We start from the raw sequence: 10,732 nt of genomic DNA, 5'->3' as shown, positions 1-10,732 counted from the left end.
GGTCCTTTGTGTTCTATGAGTCTAAAGACAGTGACTTAGGCACTCATGTCCATCAGTCCTAAAAGCTGGGGTCCCTCTCCTGAAATTCCCCTGCATGTGCTCCTCTTATGGACTGCTACCCCACTTCTAATTTTATTTGTCTGCAGTTAGGAAGATGGGGCTGAAAAAGAAAGAAGGGGCAGGATTGTTTCTCATTTGCACTAAATTTTCAGTGTCATGGCTCACACAAATGAACTTCCAGTGTTTTCTACCTACCTAATGCTCTATCCCAGACAACAAAGCCCTGGTGGTTGATACAAGCTACCTCAGCCTTGGGTACTCTTTCTCTAAGTATGCCTTTATACACATTGTTCTTTGCTTGAAGCCAAGGGATTTGCACCCTTTTGCTGACTTAAGCTGGGTTTACACCGCATCAGCCTTCTCTGAAGATGCCACCTTAATCCAAGACATCTGTTGTGCCAGGGGGCAGGAAGCTACAGCCTGTGGAGCATGCCAGCTTGCTGCCTACTTTTGTAAATAAGGTTTTATTGGGACAAAGCCACATCTATTCGTTCACATAATGCCTATGGTTGGTTTTGTGCTGCAGTAGCAGAGATGGGTAGCTACAACAGAGGAAGCATGGTCCCCAAAGCTTAAAATATTTACTATCCAGCCTTGGACAGAGGAAAGCTTGTTGATCCCTGTGCTGTGCCATTACTAACAGAACATCATTTTAGCCCTTGCCTGATTCCAACAAAGGAGCTCAGATTTTCCAGAGCAATCAAGCTGCTCACAAGAATGTATCTAGATTGCTTTGGTTCATATTCTTATTCTGTAGGCAGTCACCTGTATTAACATTGCACATGCAGCCAAGAACTACTCTGAGACCATTTTTTTGCGGTTCCTTTTGGATCTAAATTTGACAAAACGGATTACAGAATAAGCTGAGCCATGAGAGTCCCAGATATTGTTACCCTACCTTGGCACACCTATCCCTTGTCTTCTAAGTGTTCAGCATAGCTTTGATGATTCCTGCATATTTTAACAGGACCTCCCTCCTTTATGCCTAGGATAGATCTCTGCAATGGTTATCTGAGTGGAATAGAAACATATTGCCACTCAGACCAACCTAGCACTACCCACTCCAATGGAGCCATTTTTCAGCTTGATCACTGCACTTAAAAGTAAGGCCCCCTGCCTGGGGACAGTTAGCACCAACTAGGACACCATGTAGGCTGCTGACTTTGAAGTTATTGCCTGGAACTCATTCTGTAACCACTCCCCAACCCCACTCCCGGTTCATTCTCACCAATGGGCAATAAAGTGGAGGACCATTTATTGTACAATTGGCCATACAACTTAAAGAACACGTTTGCTCCCAATTTCGTATACTTTCCCCAGATACCAGTTATGAGACTATCGGGTCCTCATCTTTTGTTTTCCCAGAAAGGCATGTTTCTGTCCATATTCCTTTCTCATCACCAAAAATACTAAGGATGAGAGAGAATAAGATTATACCCTACTTTTTGGCTAACAAGATTTCCTAGTGCATTTCACAGATGCTGACAGAAGAAAGAAGATAAAGGACTATTTATTACCTGCACCAGTAGCACTGGATAGCATTATTGCCTACATTATAGTACCAGCTCCTACCCGAGAACTGCAAAGAGGTCCTGAGAATATCAGCGCTACACTGAGATGTTATAGAAGAACTCTGATCTTAAGGAACTCCAATCTACCTTTTGCCCTTAAGGACGCTACCACGATTGTGTCTTCTGAGATCATTTACTCTACAACCAACCTCGAAACAGGCAGCTCAGAAGAATGCATAGGTCCTAGGTCATATTATTTACATAAAGTTAGGCATGGTGGCATATTCCCATAATCCTGGCATTCAGGGGGCCAAGGAATGATGAACTCAAGTTCCGGGTAGGCTCATGCTACCTAGAGTGATACAATCTCAAAAAAAAAAAAAAAAAAAAAAAGAAGAAGAAGAAGAAGAAGAAGTGCATGTGCATAAGCATAGCAGAGTCGTGGAGGATTGTCTTCAAACAGAATGGAGACTGAGAATGTTTTACTGTATCTGGGCTGGCCTCAATGAAAAAGAGGCATAATCACCAAGGATTCCTTCTGCTACTACCAGAAGGAATACTTGCAACAGTTATGCCATATATTCTATATTGTATGATTAGTTTCCCCCCAAAGATATAATGCTATATGGACTAATAAAATAGTTCAGTAGTAATTACAAAATAAATACATAAAAATAACTTTCCAATATGCCACTAAGAACTAGGTAATTAGAAAATATAATGGGAAAAGATTGCATTCAAAAGAGCATTGAAAAGTATGGAACAGCTAGAGACAAGTTAATAAGAAATGTACAGGCCTAAATAAAAAGGACCATAAATTTTCACCAAAGGACGTAAAAATAGTAATTGAACCAGTTGAGGAACATTCTATGTTCTTGGGTGGGACAATTTGCTGTCATAATGATGTCAAGTGTCCCCAGAATTTATCTTCACAGTTAAGGTAATTCTAGTTCCCAAGATTTGAGCATTAAAATTCAGAGATGGTAAGATTGTCAGGAGAGGAATATTTGCCTCCCTGTTAGGACCTAGGCAGACAGGTTAGATTACTGTAGTCATCCTCAAATGGTCAACCTAGCCTAGCCATTTTTGAAGAACAAATTCATGATCTACAACTACCTGTGACTTAGGAAGGCGTTAATACTACTTGCTCTCTCTCTTATATCCAGTCCTATGCTGCACTCCCCAAACCCTTCCATAAGAGCCCAAAGCCAAAGCATAAGAATGTGAGGGTTTTGCTATTGTTATTTAAATTGTATTAGCATATGTTAATTATGCATATTAGTGGGTTTATTATGACACTTCTGTGCATGCTCATATTTCAATCATATTTCTACCCAACACTTCCCCATGTTTCCTCCCGCTCTCATTGATTTCCCTTCCCAACTAGCTCCTTTTCTACAGTGAGTGGGCAAGTTAGTTAGTTGTTAGTTAGTTAGTTAGTTAGTTAGTTAGTTAGTTACAGGAGCATGAGGGGGATTTGTTTGGGAGTCATTTGTTCTTCGTATTGATTCTTTGAGAATTTCATATAATGTATTTTGATAATATTCACCCCTTACTTCTCCCAGATTCTGCCCCCAACATTCATGCTCCCCTGAACTTTGTGTCCTTTGGGTTTTTTTTTAACCCATCAAATGCAGTTTGTACTATTCATACACTTCTGGCTGTGACAGCATCCACTGGAGTGTGGTCTATGATCCAGGAACCACATCCTTAAGGAAAACTGACTCTCCCTCTCCCGAAAGCCACCAACGGTCCATAGCTCCTCAGTTAGGGATAGGGGCTCATGAACCCCTTCCCATTCACGCTAGATTATTGGCTGATGTAACAATCACATGCAGGCAGAAACAGCTGCCATGAGTTTCAGGGCACATCAGTGCAGCCTCTGTGCATTTATTGGTGCAACCCTTGACTCTTAGGATCCTTCTGCTGCTTCTTCCAAGATAGTCAGTCCTTTAGCCTTGAGGAGAGGCTGCTCTATAGATGTCCTATTTGTGGCTGAGCTTGCTATAGTCACTTATTCCCTACCCTTTTGACTGGGTTTCTGCATTAACCACCGTCTACTGCACAAAGAAACTTCTTTCATGAGTCTGAGGGCTGCGCTGATCTGTGTCTGGAGAGACATAGATTTAGAGGGCACTTTAACATAATGTCCATTTAGTAGAATAACAGTAGTAGACTCACCCCTGGATCCTGTGAGCTCCCCAGCCATGAGTTCTTGCCCAGATTTTCAGTACTAGGTATGTGTTTTCTCCTGTGCAGTGGGTCTTAAATCCAACCAGAAAGCAATTAGATGTCCCCATATCATTTGTGTCACTATTGAGCCCGTGGGCATAGTGTGCTAGGCCACGTCATTATTGCAGTTCACAAACTTCATAGCTGGATAAGGCTGTGGATAACTTGCCCCCAGCAGTCAACATAGCACTTGCCAGTATTTTCAGAGCTAATCAACAGAGATGAAGCTTCCTGGTTAGTACTAACTTGGTTTTTCCATGTCCTAAGATCAATGTGTATGGTGTTTTCAGCAATAGGGCCTTATCATCAGGTTCTAGCAGACAATGAAGAGCAATGTGAAGATCCTGAATTGTTTTTGGTGGCCTCTAGGACACATCTGACCAACAACTCAAGGGAAGGTATCCCATGCCTGGCACTGGGATTTTTATGTGGCAACCTATGGCTTCTTGGATAAGCATAGTCCCCTGTGTAAGGCAACTCCAGTTAAACTATTTTATGTGCTATGCAAACTTCTAAAATAGTAAGTTTCCCTATTTTTTTTCAAACATCCTTAGAGTTTAATCCCCTCCTATGTCCTAGCTCCCATCCTCTTCCAACTTAAAGCTCCCTCTTCATTATTCTCCCCTTCCCCTCTCATATTATCTGTGTTCTGCTACCACCTCCTCCCTTTACATCCCCCGCCCCCTCGGCTATCCCTTTCTAGTTTCCTGAATTCAATGGGTACTCCAAATTAAACACACAAATCAAAGACTTAATACTAAGACAGCACATATGAGTGAGAACATATGATGTTTGTCTTCCTGGGCCTGTGTTACTTCATTCAGTAAAATGTTTCCATTTTCATACATTTGCTTTCAAATTTCATGATCCCATGTTTCATTATAGCTGAATAAAATGCCATTGTATATGGGTACCACTTTTTCGTTATCTGTCCATTAGTGCATGGACATCTTGGTTGTTTCCATGTCTTAACAGTTGTGAATAGAGCATCTGTGAACATGGATAAGCACATGTGTCTGTAGTAGGAAGTAGAGTCCTTTGGGTATACGGCCAGTTGTGGTAATAGTTGGGTCTGCTGTGATGGCACCAAATTGCACTCCCATTAACAGTGTGTGAAGGTTCCATTCTTGCCAGCATTTGTTTTCTTAACCTTAGCCATTCTGACTGGGGTAACATGAATTTCAAAGTAGTTTTAGTTTTCATTTTGAAGAAAGAGAATACACTTCAGGATATAAGCTTAGGTAAGAGCTTTCTAAATAGGATTCTGGTTACCCAGGAAATAAGACCATGAATTAAGTGGAACTTCATGAAATTAAAAGGCCTCTACAAAAGAAACTCTTAACTGACTAAAGAGGTAGCCTACAGAAAGAAAAAACATCTTTACCAACTATATATCTGACAGAGGACTAGTGTCTAGAATATACAAGAACCTCAAAACACTAAACAAGAAAACAAACAACTACATTAAAAGGTGGCCTATGGACCTGAACAGAGAGTACTCAGAAGAAATACAAATGTCATTCTTCCTAAGAATGAGGATTTCTTTACAAGATTGTGAGAACCTTACCATTGACTAGACCCCTCAAACAAAACAAAAACAAATAAACAAAACAAAATTTAAAAGTCTCTTCTCCCATCAAACACTAAGGAGTAGGGTCCCATAAACTCCTCCCCCTTCCATGGCAGGGTATTGACAGAGACCATACCTTGAGGAGATATAGTGAAGGTAACCACGGATGCTATGAGTTCATAAGTAGAAGCTATGTCAGATCCAGAGGTGAGCATTCTTCCCATTACTCTGACTCTTGTATTCTTTCTGCCCTCCTCCCCCACTTCTGGGATGTTCCCTCAGTCTTGCAGGAAGAGTGATATAAATGACCTATTTAAGGCCAAGAAATCAACAGCCATCTTATTCTCAGGACTTGGACCAGTCATCTGACTCTGCATCCACCATTGATCAGTACAAAAAGAAGCTGCTTTGACCAAACCTGGTCACTAATCTACAGGCATGAACATAGCTACATAGAGTTGGTTAGAAGGCATTATAACAGGTACATTGGGTCCATCTGGCAAAACAATAGAAGCTTCCCCCAACTAGGGCCTAAGATCTTCCTGGCCAAAACTGGGTTTACAGTACCAGATATGAATTCGCTCCTGTGGAATAAAATTCGACCAGAAATAAGTTGATTACCCCATAACATACATTCCACTAATGTAGAATGGGGTTAGCTTACCTGGAAGATTCTTATTCTTGTACACAAGGCCCAAAGCTGATTAATGCTGTTAACATAAACTCCCCCCAGCAGCCTGTATAATGTTTTTGGCATTATGAGGGCGAGCCAACAAGGAGAAAATTTATACCCAGGTCCAACTTGATTTCTTTGTGTTCAACAAGCAATACCTGTGACCCAAGCCTTCATCGCTAAGATTTTCTGTCTTGGATTGTCCCACTAAACCCCAAGTCCTAGAACTGAAGTTTCTGCAGCATGTTATATGTATAATGGATAAAGAGACAACAGAATTAGAATTAATTGTGTTCCCAACCCCAAAGAAGGGTACAGAGCTCCAATGAGGACTTGGTTTGATATTGTGATCCAGTCTTACAGAGCCAACTAAAATTCACCAGCAAATCCATTTGCATTCTTTCCTCAATAACAATAGAATTTTACTTACACAAAATTGACCAGGAAATAATTTGGGTCTTCTCTCCTCCCATGGGGATGTTGTCTTCAGATTCTTCTATCACAATGGTCATACACACACTTAATTCCATACCTACTTATGTCCCCCTCACTCTAAACTTTGAGATAAGGGAAAAAAGCCCTGAAAGATACTCACACCACAGAAAATCACCTGCCCCACCTGCCACAAAGCGGGGGGGGGGGGGGAATCTCCATCTTTTTTAATGGTCAGAAAAGAATTTTCATGCTCCTTGGTTTACTTAATTTACTCACAGAAAATCACAAATTGATTAAGCTGCAGAAGGTCTCTACCCCAAAATCTATTTATATGGCATGATTCTATGTTGGTTAGATTTTCATTACTGTAACAAAATAGCTGACATAAATAACTTATGGGAACAAAATTCCCCTCGCAAGGGAGCAAGTAGATTCAGACAGACAATGACTAGTACAAGATATGGCCCTAAAAAACACATGCATGTAGCCTATGTCCTCCAATCACCCTCTACATCCCAATAGTCTACTGATGAAGTCTGCGCCTTCATGATCCAATCACCTCTAAGGAGCACTACCAGAGGAAGGCCAAGTCTATGACACATTAGTCTTGTAATAGGACTCTTCATATTCAAACCACAAGTTCCAACTTTATTACAGTTGTGCAGCACAACTCCATAATCCATGGGACTAGTGTGAAATGAAAATGTTAAATATATACACATATATATACATATATATATGTGTATATATTTAAATACACACACACCAAGAAAAGGTCATTGTCCCAAGTGTGAAGTTTAGGTAACCACTTAAGTTCCATCACCTACATTGACATTTCAGTACTGCCTGAGGTTTTCAACATAACAGTAAATCCTGCTTTCCATAGATTTTACAGAATTAGACACTGATCTGGCATCAGTGGCATGGATGTAAACAAGAGGAACCAATAATTCTTCCAACTGTTCAAATACAAATTCAGACCTGGAATAGGATAATGTTAGGTGGAGGACAAAGGTCTGGGGATAATCCAGTTATTGCTGAAACAGAAGGCAACAGCACCTGACTGTGCTCCCAGCCCCAGGGACCCAGGCCTCCTCAGTTTGACAGCTTTGGAAACTTAGAAAAGACAATCTTATCATCCCATGTGAATTTGCTAAATAACTCCAGGTAGGAGAGCCATAGAAAAGACTCCTACATCAGAGAAAAGTATCTCTCAGACTAACAGCTAGAAAGTTCCATACAGCCTAAATATATATTCTGTTTGACATATGATATTTTTAAAACTATGAAAGCTCACTGGAAAAAATCTGACATTTCTGACTCTCTTAAATAATCAAAAGAACTTTGATTCTTTTGGGATCCACACAACTTTTGGTAACTATCAGTCAGAATTGGAACACGACTGATACTGGATATGACTAAGTCCTCCAAGTGGACAGTGTCCACCTTCCCTAATGTCCAGCATCACCCTGATCATGATACGCATGATACCTGCCTGGTCCTAGCCTTGTATCTATTTATGCTTTGGCTTCATGAACTCTTCTAACTTTGAAATATCACTGAAAGGCTTAGTCCCTCCCATAGACCACCTGATTGAATACAATTACAGTACAATGTACTAGAGTTGCTATAACCAACTCTTAGACTTTCTGAAGGCTACATGAAAATAGGCATAAGCAAGAGAAGGAGGGAGAAGATGAGAACAGATAGTAGATGATCATAGTAGTTGCCCCTGTTACACACTTTCCAAAGCTATGTGAGTAGACCACAGGAGGCATCTCTGAGGAGTACCCAGAAGCCAAAGTTGACTGTCAATCTCACCAAATTCCCAGCCTCCAGATCAATATTAAGTTGTCCCTGAGAGAATCTCCATTCTTAATTCCCTAGAGCCTGTCACCTCCTGGGATGCTGTTCTATCCAGGTGAGTTCCTTTCTTTAAAACCTTAGTATACTCTAGGTTCAAAGAGTCTCTCAGGTACCATTCTGTTTTGTTGGCTGGTTGGTTGGCTGGTTGGCTGGTTGGTTGGTTGGTTGGTTGGTTGGTTGGTTGGTTGGTTGGTTTTATGTTGCTCATAAAACACCAACCAAAAGCAACTAAAATGGAAAATAATTTGTTTGTCTCATAGCCCAACATTGACAGAAGTCAGGGGCAGGAGCTTGAAGAAGGAACCTGAAGGCAGGAACTAAAGCAGAGATCATGAAGGAAGGCCGTTTACTGACTGGCTTACTTCAATGGCTTGCTCATCTTTCTATCTTATACAACCTATAACCACCTGCCCATGGGTGACAACATCCATAATGGGCTGGGCCCTCTCACATTATCATTAATCAAGAAAATTCCCATAAGCATGTCCACAGGCCAATCTCATTAAGGCAATCCCTCAATTGTTCTGTCTTTCAGGGTGACTCTAATTTGTTTCAAGTTGATAAAAAATTAACCAGCACAAGTGCCTAACCTTATAATAGGAGTAAGGCTCACTCCATCTCTGGGGTACAAACCTTAATAATTTTAAGTCTCATACTAAAGCTAACTGGTCTTAGAAAAGCTTCTACCAGAGTCTTACCAAAACTCATACTCTGAAACATCTTTTTTCAATAGCTAGACAGACTCGTGGGCTGTTAGACAAGACAAGCTCACAGTCCCGGTTAGCTTCCAAAGTTCACAATGAGAAAGACTGTCTTTTTCAGGTGAGAACCACCCAAAATGTAGGTTCATCAAAGTGGAATCCGCTGTGGGCATTTGCGCAGGCTCATGGTCTCTATCACCCCTAGCAGAGAGACTCAGGCAACAATAGTCCGGAGAGTAGGTATTGCAGTCAACAGAGTAATGAATAGACCAGTATCCACGTTCTCTCCCAGAAAGGTCATCACTGGAGAACCTGGGCTGCTGTCAGCACGTGGGAGGCCAAATTACAAGGTCTCTTCTGGGTAAATAGAGAGCATGGACCAGCCCACTGGATGTTCTTTCAGCAAATTCCTTTCATCTCTGTTGCTTAACAATTTGCTTTTATCCACTGGAGGGAATACTTCAGTCTAAAGAAGCAGCGTAGGTCATCCAAAGTCAGATCACACTGGCTTGAAATTAAAGGAAATCTTTCAAATTCTTAGGCTCAGTGCTCCTTTCTCAATAGCCCTTATCAGCTACCTTATCACTCAAGAGCTACTGCCATTAGGTGATCTCATGTTACGATTTCCCAGGTTACTCTTGTTCTACACTGGCTACATTTGTGATGGCTGCTTCCTGGAACATGAGCAAGGACAGCCATCTACCAATCTCAGTGACTTACAGCTTACTGCCCAAAGGCAGTGTGCTTTTATTCTTATGGCTTCAATTTCCCAGAATGACATTTCTAGTCTTATTTTTCTCTCAAGGAAGAAGCAGCTAAAAGGAAAAGGAAAAAGAACTGGAAAGGAAGATGAAGAACAAGGAAGACAATTTTCTGGAAAAAGAGTTCTGTATCTACAGCTGTATATAAAAATATAAATGCCTAGCCTGCCTATCTGATTATCAAATTTTTAAAAATCTTTGTGTAAAACTAAGGTGCTAAGTAGGTGTAAGGGTTGTATATTGTGTGGGGAGGTTCAGCCAACTCCTAAACAAGCACAAAGATTCTGAATGAATCTCTTGTTCTTAGTGCTACCTCTTATCATCTCTCTTGGTTGTGGCTAAAAAGAACTTAAAGAACTTGTGTCCTCCACTCTTACCCCATGTGTGTCTCCTACACTCCAGCAGACAAAAAAAAAAATGTAAAAACCTAGAAATAGACAGAGGAACGAAGAGGAAGATACAGAATTTCGAGCAGTAAGCCTGGTACTAGAAATTCCTTCGGTTGTGATATGTTAGAACAAGTTGTCTCAGTCAAGTCCCAGACACAAGCAAAGAAATAGAAAATGACTGGATGTTGGATTCTCTCAAGCCTGAGCCGCACACTCCCCCACCCCCCACCTCCAGTTTGTCAACTGGCCACTGCTCAGAGCCTCACAATGGAACTCAAACACCTACTATAAAGCATTCCTGAGGACTGGATAAGCTTTACAGAGCCCTTACGACAGAGCCTGTTCTTTGGGAAATGTTCAACAGACGTTTACCTGCTTGTTTATAAGGTTGACACTTGTAAGCAGCCAAAAATGACAGCTTTCTTATTTCAGGAAGAACTAAAGTCACTACATACAATTTCTAATGTCAAGTACTCTAATTCCTACAGGCTTCTGGAAAGGTTATTTGTAGCATCTTGTGACCTCTGAAATGGC

This window comes from Arvicanthis niloticus, chromosome 21 (assembly GCF_011762505.2).
Source record: "Arvicanthis niloticus isolate mArvNil1 chromosome 21, mArvNil1.pat.X, whole genome shotgun sequence".
Classification (NCBI taxonomy): Eukaryota; Metazoa; Chordata; class Mammalia; order Rodentia; family Muridae; genus Arvicanthis; species Arvicanthis niloticus.
This window is presented reverse-complemented; position numbering follows the sequence as displayed.